This window comes from Triticum dicoccoides, chromosome 5A (assembly GCF_002162155.2).
Source record: "Triticum dicoccoides isolate Atlit2015 ecotype Zavitan chromosome 5A, WEW_v2.0, whole genome shotgun sequence".
NCBI lineage: Eukaryota > Viridiplantae > Streptophyta > Magnoliopsida > Poales > Poaceae > Triticum > Triticum dicoccoides.
In genome coordinates, this window is record NC_041388.1 from 320,258,792 (window position 1) to 320,277,890 (window position 19,099).

A 19,099-nucleotide genomic window follows, 5' to 3' on the forward strand; every position below is an offset into this window, starting at 1 on the left:
GAAGATGATGTTATCATTACTGGCGTTGGCCACACCTCCCCTGGCAATCATGTTGCATTATTAAAGCATAGCGCCAAGGAGGAATGATTTGCTATGGCAAAAGGCAAATGGAACACCGATTTATCAAGCTATGCCCACCTCAACGCCCAGGAACTCCATTCTGGTTTTTTAAACCGTGTGTACATGAACCATGACTATGAAGCCGGTTTAGTGAATCTGATGAAGGAGCGTTTTGAGGTAATTACATAACCTTTTCTCTCTTAAGTCCAATTGTAAGTACCAACTCTAGTAGTCCCCAAGGGCCGATTTATGATGGCAATAAAAAACCGGCACTTTGCAATATCTCAACTCTGCATACTTATTTAGAACAACTTTGCGCCTGTGTAGTCCCCAAGGGCCGGTTTATCTTTCCAAGGTGAATCGGAACTTTAAGCACTGTTACTTTGAGCAGACGTACATTAGCCCCCAAGTGCTAAGAATAATGCTTGTATTACACTTGGGACTTGAAAAAAATTTCTGATAATGAAGCAAATAGGCATTAGCCCCCAAGTGCAAAGTGCATAATTTGTTATGTGCTTGGTACTTCAAATATATACCGCCCACTGATGATATGTCTTTCCTTTTATAGGCTGAGTTGAGCAAAAAGGACATCCAAACCGCTGATCTTCAAGAGAACATTAAATCTCAGCAAGCGGAGGCTTCTAAAGCCAAGGAGGAACTGGTCAATGCCTTAGCAACTATGGAAAAGCTGGAGGAGACCTTTAAGAAGGAACAGGCGGATTGGAACATAGAGAAAGCCGCTTTAGCAAAAAGAGCCGAGGACGCAAAAGCAGCCCTTAAACCGGTGGTCGAAGAGCTGACCGGTTTAAAGCGGTAGATAAACGCTATGACCTCTGCTATATTTGGTAAGTATCCTCATCTGATGTTTTTCAATTCATTTTATCGCATCAGTTACCGGTTTACTAATGCTTGCAATGTCATAGGGACCCGCATTACCCATGTGGGTTCTGACATGTGGATGAAGCTGAAGGCTGCCTATACTTTGATAGAGCAGTTATATTCCGGAGCTCAACGGGCTATTTGCACCACTGCTCATAACAAGCCTCCTCCAACCTTGATAAAAGAAACCATTGAAAAGCTGTCAATGTTGCCTGCCTGGTTGGATGAATTAAAAAGATCAGCGGCAAGGTCGGGTGCACTGACTGCGCTAATCCGGGCCAAGGCATGGATTCCAGATCTTGAACCGTCAGATATTGGCAAAGGCTATCCTGGCGTGAAGGAAGATGGTTCAGAATTTAACAATGACGATCTCCAAAGGCTGACAAGGGAAATGCGACCTTTAGCGAGCAAATTGGCGGAAGAAACGGATCTCTCTCATTATCAACCGGTTTATGATGCTGATCAGAAAAGATATCCTGCGCCAACACATGATGTAGAAGATCTTGTTCCTCCAATTCATAAGCACACTTATGCCCCTGACATTGATCCTTCCAACCTTATAAGTGAAGAAGCCGTGTCCCAAGCCTTAAATGGAAACGATTGGGCAACCATTGATTTCCAGCCACTAGGTAGGGAGGAGGAAGATGCACCGACGCAAGATGATCCCCAATCTTCAAGTCGTCCTGGTGATGAATCCTAAACCGGAGGCCGGTTTAGCCTGTCGCAACCTGCCACTCTTGCTGAAACAATTATTCTGTGTGGGCATTAAAGCATCTTGTAATAGGCTAGTTCAAACACTTGTATGTTATGCCATCGAGCATACTTATTTTGCTTGATATTGATAACTCGCCATGCTTTTGGGATCTATTATATGCATAATCCGCAGTGGCTGTATTTTAACTTGTTCCTGCATACAAGAGATTGAAAGTGTCCTGGTGGTTTACCGCTGGACGGGTCATGATGCCCAAATATATAGCCTAGGTGTAGAGCCAAGGCTGTAAAAAACAACCAGATATAAAATAGATGATACCTGTTACATTGAATCACCTCGTTGGTTGGCCAATCTGTTGTTATAGTAAGGGTGATAACACCAATCTGGAGTATTGATGACTCCTTCCATGGTTGACGGTTTACGATAAAACCGTATCAGGTTATGATAAACACCGGTTTATCCATATAATACTGGTGACTTGTAGTCAAAACCAGACCGGATCAATAAGTGCCGGATTATAACTGATCATGTACTGACAACTTAGCGCTGAAAGCCACGCCGGGTTTTAATAAACGCGGTTTATCAGAAGATATTTATGAATCTTATCAAAGGAGAAAAAACTTTGCAAAAAACACAAGAAGAATATGCAAGGCTTTTCATGGGCTGCTAGGCCCTAAATCGAGGCTTTTCATGGGCTGCCAGGCCACTGAGTTAAACCATTTTTCAAAGCCTTTTAAGATGGACCTTAATCTTTAACCAATCATCATTTTAACTTTGACAAAATCAGGATCTATGAGATTGACTTGTCAAACGTTCGAAGGGTCATACCAGGTTTACCTGGACGGAGTGTCTTACTTAAAAATGCAGGATAACCCGGGGTTTTAGGTGAATACACCTGGCTTCCAAGCCTGGCTTGATAGCCTATTTCAAGGGTGCAAACTCTTTGTTCTTTGAGAAGCAAAGAGCCCCCAAGCAACATTTGAGCTGTGCTCGGTGGGTACCTATATTTGAGTTGTGCTGGTGCAATACTCTCTTTGGCCCCACATAATTTCCTTTTGGACTTAAGCCTATCAAGAGGTGTAGCTATGGTGCGAATACAACCAAGCCCCCTAGTGATTTCCCTTTGGCTTTAAGCCGATCAAGAGGCGTAGCTATGGTTTGAATACGACCAAGCCCCCTCGTGATTTCCTTTTATATGTGTGGCTTTATAAGCCGGATCAGTAGAACTCCGCTTTATAAACAGAAGCCCCCATGTAAACACATGATGTAAAAACAACAGAGACCCCATTTTAGCCGAGGCTCCGGTTTATTATATTGATCATAATATATACATTGTCATAATTATGTACATAAGAAGAGCATGTGGCTCAAGTATAGTAAGGCCGAAGATGAGCTATAGTCAACGGCCGCTGGGTCTCCTCCTCCGATTTACGTGAGTCTTTGTGCTCTCGAACATCGATAAGGTAGTATGATCCATTGTGCAAATTTTTGCTGACCACAAAAGGCCCTTCCCAAGGTGGGGATAACTTGTGCATATCAGTCTGATCCTGGATGAGCCAGAGCACCAGATCGCCTTCTTGAAAAGTTTTGGTTTTAACCCGGCGGTTGTGATAACGTCGCAGATCTTGTTGATAAATCACCAAACCTTCCACTGCAAGATCACACTCCTCATCTAACAGGTCCAGTGAGTCCTGACGTGCTTTCTCATTATCAACTTCAACATAAGCCACCACACGGGGCGAGTCATGACGGATGTCACTAGGGAGAACCGCCTCTGCTCCGTAAACCATGAAGAAAGGCATGTAACCCGTAGATCTGTTCGGTGTGGTGTTGATACTCCATAACATAGAAGGTAACTCCTCCACCCAACAACCCGGCGTCCATTTTAAAGGAACCATAAGCCGGGGTTTGATACCTCTCAAAATCTCTTGATTGGCCCTCTCTGCTTGACCATTAGATTGGGGGTGAGCCACTAATGATACGTCAAGCCGGATGTGCTCATGTTGACAAAATTCTTCCATAGCACCCTTGGACAGACTAGTACCATTATTAGTTATCATGCTGTGTGGAAAACGAAACCGGAAGATCACCTTTTTGATGAATTGAACCGCCGTGGCCGCATCACACTTGTTGACTGGCTCTGCCTCTACTCACTTGGTGAACTTATCAACCGCCACCAATAAGTGGGTCTTCTTGTCCTTGGACCTCTTAAAGGGTCCAACCATATCCAGCCCCCAAGTTGCAAATGGCCAAGTGATTGGAATCATCCTTAATTCTTGGGCCAGAACATGAGTGCGGCGTGCAAACTTCTGACAACCGTCACACCTCTTTACCAAATCCTCAGCATCAGCATGAGCCATCAACCAATAGAAGCTGTGACGAAAGGCCTTAGCCACCAAGGATTTTGAACCGGCGTGGTGACCACAATCTCCTTCGTGGATCTCACGCAAAATCTCACAACCTTCTTGAGGAGACACACAACGCTGAAACGCCCCTGTTACGCTACAATGATGTAGCTCCCCATTGACAATGGTCATGGACTTGGATCGCCGGATTATCTGTCAGGCCAAAGTTTCATCGTCTGGTAACTCGCCCCGGTTCATGTATGCCAGGTATGGACCGTTCAATCTGGAATAATGTGAAGAGACGCCACCAATTGAGCCTCTGGGTCAGGCACAGCCAAATCCTCCTCCATAGGTATCTTGACTGACGGATTATGCAGCACATCTAGAAAGGTATTGGGTGGCACCGGTTTATGTTGAGAGCCTAAGCGACTTAAAGCATCTGCTGCTTCATTCTTTCCCCGGTCTGTATGGTCAACCTGATAACCCTTGAAATGACCAGCCATCGTATCCACCTCTCGTCTATACGCCGCCATGAGTGGATCCTTGGAATCCCAAGTGCCAGACACCTATTGAGCCACCAGGTCCGAGTCACCGAAGCACTTAACCCGGCTCAAATTCATCTCCTTAGCCATCCGAAGACCATGGAGCAAGGCCTCATATTCAGCTACATTGTTAGTGCAAGGGAACATTAAACGGAGAACATAACAAAACTTATCACCTCGTGGGGAAGTTAATATGACTCCAGCCCTGAGCCCTCTAATTGTCTAGACCCATCAAAATGAATAGTCCAATAAGTGTTGTGTGTCTTTTCCTCCGATGCCTGCAACTCTGTCCAATCATTGATGAAGTCCACAAGTGCTTGGGATTTGAATGTTGTGCGAGGCATATATCTTAACCCATGAGGTCCAAGCTCTATAGCCCATTTGGCATTCCGGCCAGTTGCTTCTCTGTTTTGGATGATATCTCCCAAGGAGGCTGAACTAACCACTGTGATAGGATGACCTTGAAAATAATGCTTGAGCTTCCGGCTTGCCATGAAAACCCCATACACCAGATTTTGCCAATGTGGGTACCTCTGTTTGGATGCAATAAGCACCTCGCTGATGTAATAAACCGGCCGTTGACCCGAATACTCCTTTCCGACCTCCTTGCGCTCCACAACAATAGCCACACTAACAGCCCGGGCATTAGCAACCACATATAGCAATAAGGGCTCTTTATCAACCGAGACCGCAAGGACAGGTGGCTTGGCTAACTGTCTCTTCAAGTCCTCAAACACTTTATCAGCAGCATCACTCCAAACGAAGTGATCCATCTTCTTTAGCATCTGATACAAAGGGATAGCCTTCTCTCCAAGGCGACTGATAAACCGGCTTAAGGCTGCAATCCGGACCGCCAAACGCTGAACATCGTTGATACACGCCAGTTTAGCCAAAGATGTGATAGCTGTGATCTTCTCCGGATTAGCTTCAATGCCCCTGTTAGACACCAGAAAACCCAAGAGCTTGCCTGCTGGTACACCAATGACACATTTGGCCGGATAAAGCATCATCTTATAAACCCGGAGGTTATCAAAAGTTTCCTTCAAGTCATCTATCAATGTTTCCTCTTTTCTGGATTTCACCACAATATCATCCACATAAGCATGAACATTGCGCCCAATCTGTTTATGAAGACAATTCTGGACACAGCGTTGATAAGTCGCCTGGGCACTCTTGAGCCCAAAAGGCATAGATACATAGCAGAAGGCTCCAAAGGGAGTGATGAAAGTTGTCTTCTACTGGTCCTTAACAGCCATTTTGATCTGATGATAACCAAAATAAGCATCCAGAAAACACAAATGGTCACAACCTGCCGTAGCATCAATAATTTGATCGATACGAGGGAGAGCAAAAGGATCAGCTGGGTATGCCTTGTTTAAGTCTGTGTAATCCACACACATATGCCAAGTGTCATTTTTCTTAAGTACCAGCACCGGATTAGCTAGCCACTCAGGGTGAAAGACCTCCGCAATAAACCCTGCTGCCAAAAGCCGGGCTACCTCTTCACCAATAGCCTTACGCCTCTCCTCGTTGAAGCGGAAGAGAAACTGCCTGACCGGTTTAAACTTGGGGTCTATATTAAGAGTGTGATCAACGAGTTCCCTTGGTACACCTGGCATGTCAGAAGGCTTCCATGCAAAGATGTCCCGGTTCTCATGGATGAACTCGATGAGCGCGCTTTCCTATTTCGGATCCAGGTTAGCACTGATGCTGAACTGCTTGGATGAATCACCAGGAACAAGGTCAACCAGCTTAGTCTCCTCGGCCAATTTAAATTTCAGCGCCGGATCATGCTCTGTAGTTGGCTTTTTCAGAGAAGTCATATCTGTCGGATCAACATTGTCCTTATAAAAATTCAGCTCCTCTATGGCACAAACCGACTCAGCATAAGCTGCATTACCTTCTTCACATTCCAAAGCAATCTTCTGTCTCCCATGCACTGTGATGGTCCCCTTATGACCCGGCATCTTAAGCTGCAGATAAACATAACAAGGCCTTGCCATGAACTTAGCATAAGTCGGCCATCCGAACAGGGCATGATATGTACTCTTGATTTTCACCACTTCATAAGTGAACACCTCTGATCTTGAATCATGATCATCTCCAAAAGCAACCTCTAGAGCTATCTTGCCAACTGGGTATGCCGATTTACCAGGCACCACACCATGAAAAACGGTGTTTGACAGTTTAAGATTCTTATCTGTCAACCCCATGTGACGAAAGGTTTCATAGTAAAGGATATTGATACTACTTCCTCCATCCATAAGCACCTTGGTGAACTTATACCCCCTAACCTAAGGTGCCACCACCAAGGCCAGATGACCGGGATTATCAACCCGGGGTGGATGATCCTCTCGACTCCACAAAATGGGTTGTTCAGACCAGCGCAGATAACGAGGTACCGCCAGTTCAACAGAGTTCACGACCCTTTTATGAAGCTTCTGGTCGCGCTTACATAAGCTAGTGGTGAAGACATGGTACTGCCCACTATTCAACTGCTTCGGATTGCTCTGATAACCTGATTGCTGCTGTTGATTCCCCTAATGGTTATAACCTCCCTGATTGCCCTGACTGCCTTGACTGCCATGTCCAGTTTGGTTGCCTTGGAATCCTGAATTGGAGCTGCCACCACCATAACCCGGCCCATGGAAACCGCCTCCTGAACCATCGGGTGGTCCATTGTCGTATTGAAAGGGATTTGAATTTTTGAAGTCCCGCATAATGAAGCAATCCTTCCAAAGATGCGTAGCTGGCCTCTCCTTCGATCCGTGCTTTGGGCAAGGATGATTTAACATGCGCTCAAGATTGAGGCCTGACCCTCCACCCCGCTGGGGCGGTTTACCCTTACGCCGCTGGCCGTTATCCTGGGTGTTGGTGTTAGCCACAAAGTCCAAGCTATTAGTCGCCTTGTGTTTACCGTTGTTCCCATGACCTGCCGGGTTATGCTGCTGCCCTTTGGTGTTGCCGCTTTTTTTCCCTTCCCTGTCTTGTTGTCATCAGACTCGGGGTCCTTGGTACTATCAGAGTCGGCATACTTCACCAGAGCCGCCATAAGTGTTCCCATGTCATTGCAATGGCGTCTGAGCCGTCCCAACTTCAGCTTCAGAGGTGCAAACCGGCAATTGCCTTCCAATGTTAAAATTGTTGTGTCAGCGTTGATGCGCTCTGATGAATGAAAAATCTCCGAAACCCGGCGCACCCAGCGGGTTGTTGATTCTCCTTTGTCCTGGACACATGCAGCTAAATCCACGATTGACATGGGCTGCTTGCACGTATCCTTGAAATTCTGGATGAACCGGGCCCTCAACTCGGCCCACGACCCAATGGAGTTGGCCGGCAGGTTTTTCAACCATGCGCGAGTTGTTCCCTCCAACATCATGGTAAAGTATTTGGCACACGCTGCCTCGTCCACATCCAGCATTTCCATTGCCATCTCATAGCTTTCCACCCATGACTCGGGGGATAAATCGGCAGTGTAATTCAGCACCTTGCCCGTGCCTTTGAAATCCTTGGGTAGCCGTACATTCCACAGTGCTGGGACGAGACATGGTACCCCCAAAGAACTAGAGGTAACCCCTGGTTCCACCAACGTTGTTGGACGAACTGGAGTGAGTTGGCGGGCCTCATGATGCGCTGCTAACTCAGCCTCTCGACGTGCCCTAGCGTGATCCAATACATCCTGAGCATTGCCACCGCCACCCGTCGGGTTATGGCCACGGGGCGAATTACGATTCCGCGCACAGCTTGATACAACCGGTTCATCGATATGCCTAATGTAGCTCCGACTCAGGCGGGGAGTAGAATGAATCCTTTCGCGGCTATATGAATAAGCCTGCTGCTGAGTCAAGGTTGTCTGAAGGAGCTCCCTAGCCCGTCGTGTTTCAACTGCTACTGGGGACTCGCCATCAATCGGGAGAGCCGCCAATCGTGAAGCGGAGGCAACGATGTTATTCAATGGGTTAGAGTAATGACCCGGAGGCGTCGAGACGTGTCATGATAGGACATCGTTCTGACGAGGCTGAGGGGGTGGATCCATCGCGCACGGCTGAAACAGTGCCCCAGTCCCAGGCGCCTCCGCTCAATTTACCACTACCTGGTTGCTGGTGCCTGCTCCTGGCATGTTAAAGAGATTTCCTGCCTCAAAAACCAGCGGAAGGTGCGACCGCTATCTTCTCCTCATGACATAATCTGACGCACTCTGATCCAGCATAAGCCGGTAAGCCTGAGCCTCTAACTCGGCCCGCTTTGTAGCCATCCTGGTGTTCTCTGCCGCCAAGTCCGCTTTAGCCTGAGTTATCTGATCCTTCACCTTTGCAATCTCCGCGTTGTGTTGATCCCGGTTTGCCGCGTCAACCTCCGATGCCAGCAATTTTGCCAAAGCATCGAACAAATCGAACAAAACCTGAGCCGGAGGCGGCATAGAGCCCCCTGCTCCTACCGGTGTTGCTGCTGCTGAACTAGAAATACTGCTACGGCGGTAGAAGAGTGTGGCGCTGATTGTGTACCAGCCATGAAGACCGTGATCCGACTCGGCGGATCAAGCGGGTCTGGAATACTGTCGCCATCGGAACCACCACTAATCCGGCCATCCTGCAGCTGATACAGTGACTCGGTCTCCCCGATTGAAGACTCGTCATCAGAGTAGACAACGGTTTCGCCACCAAATGCCGATCTATCCTCATATTCCGCTCCATGGATGACACCTACGAAGGCATGCTTTACGGCGGGCCGAACCTGGGAAGATCTTGCATGCCGAGCCGTCTCGATGAAGTCGGTGCAGATGTCTGGCTCAGGGCCCGGTTCGCCGATCTTGCCGATGAAGACGTGAATTCCGCCAAAGGGGACCCGGTACCTGTACTCAATTGAGCCGGCCTCGGGGCTCCATCCTGCATCGTCGATGTAGAGCTTGCCACGACGACTCTTAGTCATTCGGCCCACAGCGTATCCCTTGAGTCCTTCGAAGCTGCCCTTCAAGAACTCAAAACCATCGTGAGATAGCCCCACGGTGGGTGTGAACTATCATGGTTTTGTCACGAAAGATGTACTCGTGAAAGGACTTAGTCGTGGAGCCATCGCTATGGGTTAGCTTAAAGAGGTTAAAGCGGACGAAGGACGGAGGAGTTTATACTGGTTCGGCCCCTTACAGTGAAGGTAAAAGTCTAATCCAGTTGTGATTGAATTGCTGGGGTTTCGATGACCAGGGAGCGAATCCGCTTTGCCTGGCTCTCGAGTTGTTGTCTGTTGGCCCTGAAACGCCGCCGAGTCGTCTCTTTATATATACAGGTTGACACCCGGCGGTTTACAGAATCCCGGGGCCGGTTCATAAACGTGCCCGGCTCGGTTTCTACCTTTCCTTGCCTTACAAGATAAGTTAAACATCATATGGCAGTTTACATCTACGGGCCCTAATCGCCTTTGGGCCCTGGGCCTTCATGTTATATCTCCTCTGTAAAGCGCCATCCATTTTATCTTCATGGGCTTCAAACATGACTAACTCCTTGTGAACATAACCCGGCCCCTCATGTCCGGTTTATAATTAATAGTAATATCCCCAACAAGCTTCATCCCCGAAGACAAGCTCTCCCGCAGAGCGTTCGCTCTTGCGGTCATGGCGGATGTGGTGCCAGGTAGCAGGATGATGCGCTATGGTGTGGAGGTTAGCTGGGCATTGCCGCTTTAAGTAGTCCATTCTAGAGGACAAGCGTCTGGTTGCATCATTAAGTCTCTGGAGTTGGCTGCTCGGGCACTGAGCCTCTTAACGACAACATACGGATGGACAACATGAATGCGGGCAGCTGGCGCCGGCTGGGAACACACCGCGTGACGGCGCGAGGGACGAGGGTTTTTGGTGTGCCAGGGTAGTCTACTGCGGTCGTGGCAACATTGGAGATGCCCTTTGCTCACATGTGACCCCACATGTCATTGAAAAAGCAAGACGACCCAGCATAGTCTCAAGTCCTGGGGATGCAGTTGGCTGCGCTACACCACTCCGCGGACGCGTCGCGACCCTGGCGCACTTCAGCGCCCGTGCATCCTCGACGAGCTGGGTATTGATCTGCTGGTCGTGCCACAGCGCTAACACCACCCTCGGCACACTGAAATAGACCATGTAAAGCGACGATGAGCGTGTCGCTCCCGCATGCCTCATTTGAACATTCCGCCGAGTATCATTCGCATGTGGGCCTAGACCATGCTTGTAGTTCCAATGTTGTAATTTGTCCGACATGCATACAAACAAACGATTCGTTTAAAGTTTCACTTTGCCTCCACTACGTGTCGCTTCCCATCTTAGTTTTGACATCCCATTTGGTTCATTCCCCGACACATCTTGATGAGATCGATTGATGTTGAGAGATCAATTGCATCTCGTGCAAGGAGATAAAGGTTTGGTATGTTTCTATGATAGAAATGACCGACGGGGGGTCTGTGGGGATCAGAGGGAGTATATTGTACGTTCATAAGCGAAACGAACATATTGTACCAACCCTAGTCCTCTTTGAATCGATCTCTGGACCCCGAGATGAAATCGAGAGAGAACGAGTGGGTGCATGTGTGATACCTAAGGTGGATTCAAAATTTTGAACCGGTGATCATAGCATCCACAAATCATATATAAACGGTGTTCAATGTTTGTTTCGCTCTTGAACGTACAATATACTCCCTCCGATCCTTTCTAGTAGTTTACATATAAGTTTTATGTGTATTAAAAGTATCTCTACTTTGATCAAACTTACAGAAAAAAGTATCAACATTCAACAACGCCCAATCAATATTGTTAGATTCGTATGTACTCCTAGATTTGTATTCAAACAGACATGTATTCCAATTTGTTTTCAACCACGTGAATGTGCTTGTTCTCGTGCATGCTCTTCCTACTAGGATTTTGCCACGTATAGCCAGTCCAATAGTAACTTTTTTAAGCTCCCTATCCAATAGTACTAGTGGAGTACTGACAACATCTATAGTAGAGTATGAAGTGCTCATAGTACTCCCTCCTTCCATTTATATAGGGCCTATGTGGAGGAGAGAGATGTGAAAAAGTAAAGGGAGTGAGCTCTCATGCAAGAGCCTATCTATATACGCATTCCTAGTTAAATACAATAAATATGAAGAAAGAGATAGAGAGGAGATGGAAAAAAGTACTAATACAATAGCCAACATTATATATTTTTGTCCAGGAAATAGCCCACACTACTATATGAGTGTATATAGGTGATGCCTATAGATGACATGGCAGTTCCTTATAGCCATCGGTTGGCTATATTATTAACCATGCTCTAATACGTTTTCCAAAACTGCGTTTGACTATTGACAAGATTAATAGTACATGAGATGTATAATGTGAAAATTATATCATTGGAAGCTCCTTTCACATATGAATTTGACCGTATGCTTTGTGTAAGTTGCATGTCATATATTATTAATCTAACATTTGGTCAAAGTTAGCCCCGAAAAATGCATTATGCCATGTCGATGGAAGGAGGGAGTAGTAGTGGAAGTGGATCCTCTAACGTTGGTATCCCTGCCTTACCCTCCCTTTTGTTCACTTACTGGCAGACCCCATGCTTTCTAGGCCCCGCATGTCAGTTACTCAATGGGTTCGACCATGTCAGGGGATCCTCATCCGTAGTATACTCCCTCTGTTTTCATTTACTCCGCATAAAATGTAGGGAGTGGTAGTATAAATGACGCGGGCGGGGGAGGGGGAGGGACGTCAGTTCGCTCTCAACTGTGGTCACACAAGCGAGCAAAAACGCAAGACGAAGTGCGTTCCATTCGGTGAGCGACATGGAGGGTCCAGCGTGTCGGGGTGCAACGCAAACGCGACAAGAGCGATGTACAGTGAAAACCAATTGACTGGTCGTCACCAGAACCACTATTCACACCAGAAACTTCGCTGCTCGGCCTACGCCAGCCACTGCCCCAAAACCACACCTCCTCTCCAGCCCATCCCCCCACCTTTCGATCCCCGAGCCCGCATCAAGCGTCCCCTAGTTCGTCGGAAAGCCATGGTGCGCCGCAAGATCACCTACTACAAGATGCTGACGCTGGAGCGCCGCGCAGAAATCACGACGGCGGTCGGCGCCACAGTCCTTCGTTCCCAAGCTCGCTTTGCGGAGGGCCAATCCCCAAGTTCTCTCGAGCCAAGCTACGAGGAGGAGGAAGCGGATCCAATGTTCATGGTGGAGGTCGCGGCGCAGAAGGCCCCCGATGGGTATGAGACGATGGACGTCGACTTCGTGTCGGCGTCCGGGTCCCCCATGGTGCAGGTGGACCAACGGTTCAACCTGGCGATCCTAAAGGAAGACTGGGAGGCAGAGGCTCAACTCGATGCGGAGCACGCGCATGCCGCTGCCATCGAGGCTCTCCTGCAGGCGGAACTGGATGTCGTGGATGTGAACCGGGCGGCGGAGGCTCAACTTGAGGCGGAGCACGCAGATGCCGCTTCCATCGAGGCCCTCCTGCAGATGGAACCGGACATCCTCGACTTGAACCGGGCGACGGAGGCTCAAATCGACACAGAGCACGCGGATGCCACTGCCATCGAGGCCCTCCTATAGGCGGAACCGGACGTCCTTGACTTGAATCGGGCGGTGGAGGCTCAACTCGACACGGAGCGCATGGATGCCGCTGCCATTGAGGCCCTCCTGTGGGTGGAACCGGACGTCCTCAACTTGAACCGGGCGGTGCTCCCGTCCGTGTAGAGCGCCAGCACGCTCTGCGTGAACGAGTAGCTAGAGGCCGAGGACAACTATGGTGCCGAGACACACATGGGTAGCTACGGCTGGTTTGCGCCGGCAGCCAAAGACGACGAGGTCGTCTCATTCCGCGAGCAGTGATAGTTTTTCTTTATGTTGTTGTTTTTAGGGATCTTTTGTTGTGTAAAAACATATATTGTTATGCAAGTCGCCTGAGTTTCATCAATTGGGTCAGTCTACCATTTTAGGCTGTTGGATGAATATCCTACGTCTCCTAACCCTTCTTCCTCACCTCTTCTTCTTCTCCAACAGACCACCGCACGGGCCGTACGGATCCTCCCCAACATGCGGTTGGATAAACATACTGTATGAACGAAAATTATGTGTTAGCGTTAGGATGGCTGAGTTTGGTTTGTTCACATGTGGTAGCACGTGTCAGTGAGGGTGTGTTCCCTTGGTTGGGTTTGCGGCGTGCAGGAGCGACTGTGTGAGGGTGCGGAGCGACCGTGTGAGGGTGCGGAGCGACCGTGTGAGGGTGTGGTGCAACCGCAACAGCCGTGCACAAGTGTACCTCCTTTTCATTTTGAAAACTTTAGGCAAGCTTGGCAAAAAATGTGTGGCGAAGTATGGCAATGCAAGGCCTAGACCCAAATAGGATAAGTACGTATGTACTAGGAGTACTGGTGTTAATAAAGAAAGGCGGGGTTTTCCTTCGCGGGATTAATCGATACAAATCCTTGTTTGACGTGTCAATTAATGTGTATTTTTTTCTCCAAATCCCAAAGAGCTAACCATCTCACTCCTCATCGCTTGATTAATGCAGCGCCATGCAAACCAACCTTCTCACTTCCGCATGCATGCAAGGGTATATTAATGTCCTTTGTTGCTAGTACGAGGTAAACCCCATCAATTTTGCCTCGATTAGTGTTAGTGGCCTTTTGCAAATTGTAATTTCGATATACTGGCCTTGTGTACAAAAAAATGGAGGTAGTAACTATTTGACTTCCTTCCCCATTGCGGTGACGTCGATGATATCTCGAACGTTGTGGTTTGGCGAAGTGCATTTGACGGAGAACACCATTGCGGGAGACCATCGGATGCAAGTGCCGCTTGCAAGCCGAGACAACCGCCTTATTTGCATCCAGGAAGTCCGTTGAAGCAAAGGACACGTAAATAATGTACTAGTACTACTAGTACACAATAGCGCCGTCCGTCCAGCTTAGTGCGGTGAGGTGGCTTCTCGAAGAAGACGATGGAGAAGCGGAGTCAGTGAAGAGTGAAATGATGGTTGCTTCGTCTATGCTTTGTGATTTGACGCCTCAATGCTTTGTGATTTGTGATAGAAGGGACGGTGGAGTAGACTCTGTGCTCTATATTGTACACGCGTCCAAGCACGGGAGCAAGAGGAGAGACGTTGCATTTTTCTATTCCTTCAATCAATCAATCAGGGAGCTTCAGTTCCATCTTTTTGGCTTTGGCAACACCGTCCACAATGGTTCCCATCGATGCCAAAACCTATTTTCACATTTGGCTACACATTGTGGATGCCCTTAACCATACCACTTGGTTTTGCTCCTGTGTGCTATCTATACAACTCTCAATTACATTGATCTAAAAAATTATAGAATCAAGATTAGTAAAAAGGAGGTGATTTTGCCACGCGGATGGCGGCGGGGGGGGGGGTTCTTTTTTTAGGGGACATTGGCCTAGAGGTTTGCTAACATGCGGTCCCACGTGTCAGTGCTTTACCAAGCCGATCCACATCCCACATGAGGCAGAAGCAACACGTGGTTAACTTGAAGAAGATCTTATCAAAAAAACTTGAAGAAGATGAGGGAGAAGCGGATTCAGCAATGAGTGAAATGATGGTTGCTTCGTCCCTCCAACTTCTTTTTTAGCATTATTACTTCGTCCCTCCAACTTAACTGTGGGAAAGGTGCAGCTTTGTGATTTGATGCCTAATTGCTCATTACTATGCTGGCGCCATGACTGGGGTGCTTCACCCTTGCTGCTCTGCACTATATTTCGGTATGGCACGTGGGCCCGGTTGCATGATGTCCCACATGTGGGCGAACGGGAGTAGAACATTTATGAAAGCGAGCGCTCCACTCTTACGATGGAGGAGTACACGACACGGTGGCCCCGTGAACTGTCACTTGTACAGTATAGTACTATAGTTTTGTTGTTTCGCACGATCCATCGATACAAACCCGATTAAACAGGAAAGGGCGGGATTTTCCCGCGCAGTAGATGATACTAGCCATACATTTCAAAGGCAATTTTAACGTATGCAAACTGAATAATTAAGTAACAATATGATATCTAGTAAAACTAAAAACACATATGATTTATTGTGTTTGAGTGTAGTAGTAGTGATGTATTGCATAGTTGTTAGATGTAACATGCGAGAACATGTAGAGATGTAGTTTTGGAGGGCATATAGAAAGAAAAGCGTAATACGGTCACCGAACTTTAGAATACACTCATTACGGTCACTATATACGTTTTGCGGTGATTATACGGTCACTTGCTCACCGTTCAGCATCGGATTGCACTATGTTGACCGGCCAAATAGTCTGCGTGGCACCATGTTGACTAGTTAAATTACCCATGTTACTTGTGGGTCCCACATGTCGGTTCACATAGGAAAGAGGTCAGATAAATACCAATTTACCCAGGCGCGACAAGACTCCAACCCTCGCGCGGGAATCACTTGGTTGTGTATGTGTTTGTCAGGGCTTGATGTGTGCGCATGCACGTGTAGATTGAGCACTTGAGCATGAGAGCGTGTGTTGGTCGTGTGGTGTGTGCATGCATGCGTGCATGTGTGCGTTTGAGTGTTGCATGTGTGCGTGGTTGCGTGTGTGCGTGTGAGTGTTGCATGCTTGCGTGGTTGCATGTGTTTGTGTGAGTGTTGCGTGCATGCAGTTCGTGTGCATGCGTGCGTGTGTGTATAATCACCACACCAGCTCTTGTGTGTTAAAACAGACGGCTCAGCATACCAATACAAGGCTATGCCCGCGGGCCACCTTGTCCGCTATGCCCGCGGTCATGACTTCGAACCACCGTCCAATATTTTTTTGTTGTTTGTTTTCATTCTTACTAGCAAGATGCCCATGTGTTGCACGTAACATCAAGATGCATTTGTATGACTAGTTTATCTTGTGAGAGAAAAGGATGAACGAGGGAAGGCCTTATTTGCAAATGTGGAGAGGTGTGTGGATACCTTTTTGCAAAATTGCCATAGTTTCCTTCCTATCCGTCAGATATAAATCATATGGCCTATGTTGCAGGATGGCAGGCACACCATCATCGCCAACTCTATTTTTTATAAGAGTGTAGAAGAGTAGATACAACCGACAGGTGGGCCCAATGGTAGTGAGATAATGTGATGCAACACTAGAGGTGCCACGTGGAGTGTTTAACTGGTCAACTAGTCGTGTCTTGAGCAAATACAGAGCTGTACGGTGAGCCTGTGACTTTATAATAACCACAAAATGTAAATGGTGACCGTAGTGAGTGGATTCTGAAGTCCAATGTATGTATCATGCTTTCGCTCCAAATACAATGATCTTCATTGTATATATCGCGAGAGAAAGATGAAACATGCGTGAATGTGCTGGGGGCTTACTTTTAGAGGACCTGGAGATAGTTTGTGTGCGTATGTGAAAGGGGCGTAGAGGGGGTGTATGCGATGGGGAGAGAGATGCTCTTCGTTTCTCTTTATTATGACTAACTTTATATATAGTATAAAAATATAAAAATTCATAGTGTGGAATAAATATCATTGTGGGCACCATGCAATGCAAATTAACATTCACGCTCCTCCATATAACTTTGTAATGTTGTACATAGGTAGAAATTCTAAAATAATTTTTTGGCCACACTTTATTCAAAAGGAATGTTGTATGCGAAATAAACGTGAAGAGAGGGCTTTTTAGATCAATGGGGTACGTGTTGTAACATGTGTGAATGTGTAGTTGATGTATTTGGCAGGGCCTAGAGAGGTATGTGTGTGTATTACGTATTCGCGAGAAGAATGGATAGAGGGACGGTGGGGGAGGGGCGTGGGAGAGATAGCACGAGAAATGAGAGAGGTCTAGAGAGAGAGACTAATATGATGTCACGGCGAGAGATTCCCTTGAGTGTGTATATGCAAGGGGGGAGGGGATAGAGGCACGAGGAGATTTTTTGTGTGGTATTTGTGTTGGTATGTGTGGGTGTGAGAAGATAACGAGACCTGGGGGCAGAGGTGAGGCCCTTGGTTCGGTTCTGTCCTGCGCCACATTGGTCGGGCCGTGATGCATTTAGGGAGACCCATGGATGACTTGTCGTACAAGACAACGATAGGAGAATTGTGAAGGACTCTGTGTTCACTGACAAAGCCGTCTAGGATTTGTAACCCTGGGTTATCGGACTAAGGTAACCCCTTATCTCTGATATTACTATTCATCCAACCCAACTTTAAGGGGCATCCTACAGAATGCTCTGCTAGAATCATACTCGTCGATTAGGAAGAGTGGTGCGAGACAATGCGTGAGAGACAGGCCTAAAGATAATGTGCGTACAGGAGACACGTAGGCAGGTCTATGTATATAGAAAGGGTCGATGGGGATTGTGCGTGTGTATGCTTGTGAGAGGAAGAGTGCTTGTGATAAAGGTTAGTGAAAACAGTCGTAAATGGTTACGAGAGGGAGGGAGGGTTATATCGAGAGCTTGTCTGCGAGAAAAACACCTCGGGAGAGAGAGAGTGTGAGCATGTGTGAGAGACCACCGATGGAGAGTGAAACTACACGTAAAAGACTGATGTACACATTGATTAAAGATATAAATTGTATCCAAATATTAGGGTGGGATCATGATATTTGCAATTCGCATAAGGAACGGTCATTGATCCATCAGACATCTAGATTCTATTGAATTTGAGCATGTCTATGTTATTGTTCGACATAATTGATTCACATAGCTAGTATTTTGAACTCCAGACAGTGCATCGCTTTAGCAATCAAATATAAACATGAGTATAGTTCATGTTGTGTGTGTAAAGCACATTATACATACGAAAGTTACACAATGAACATTATAAATAGCTAGCTATGAACTAGCATACATTTTAATTCAACTTAAGGTGGTTTAAAAGAATCGAATTCAACATGAAGTCCATTCAATTATTTGAATTCGATATCATGGCATTTGTAAATCATACCTAAGTTATGGGGGCACTAATCTTTGCTCTGATTTTGTACATAATAGCATATATAGTCGTGTACAAAATGGATTCAAATTTAGCTCCTCCATTCCAAAATAATCGTAGTTATAGGATTTTCAAGAGTCAAAATTTAAAAAAGAAGTGGATAATTTAATTAGGTTTTCAAACATACAAGGTCAAATTTAACGTTGTCTATTTAGGAAAATCCTCAAAGTTCAAGAGTACTCTAAACGTGAATGCTTCTGTTTCAAAATTTCGAACGAATCGCCAAAAGAGCCTCTACTCGCCCGAAACCGTGTGAGACCAATGTTTGGTAGTAGAAGGAAATTACTTTTCTAACTCTGACCTGTGAAACCTACCGGCCCGACGTCCAAAGGTCTAAACCGGGGTAGGTTTGTAGCTTCATCTAGACGCCACGCAACCACCTCCGAAAAACATTCATACACAATGGCCTCCTAAGCACACATGCGCGCAGCCGAAATCGATCCCGCCCAGTATTTGGGACACCTGGGATTACCATCCTACCCCGACCCGCAGTAGGTCCAAAATTTAAGAGGGGGTAAAGTTTGTACTTTCCCCAAATTTCAAACAAGTGCGTCCCATCTGTTCAAAAAAGCCAAAAACAAGCGCGTCCCAGACTGAAACATGGTTCT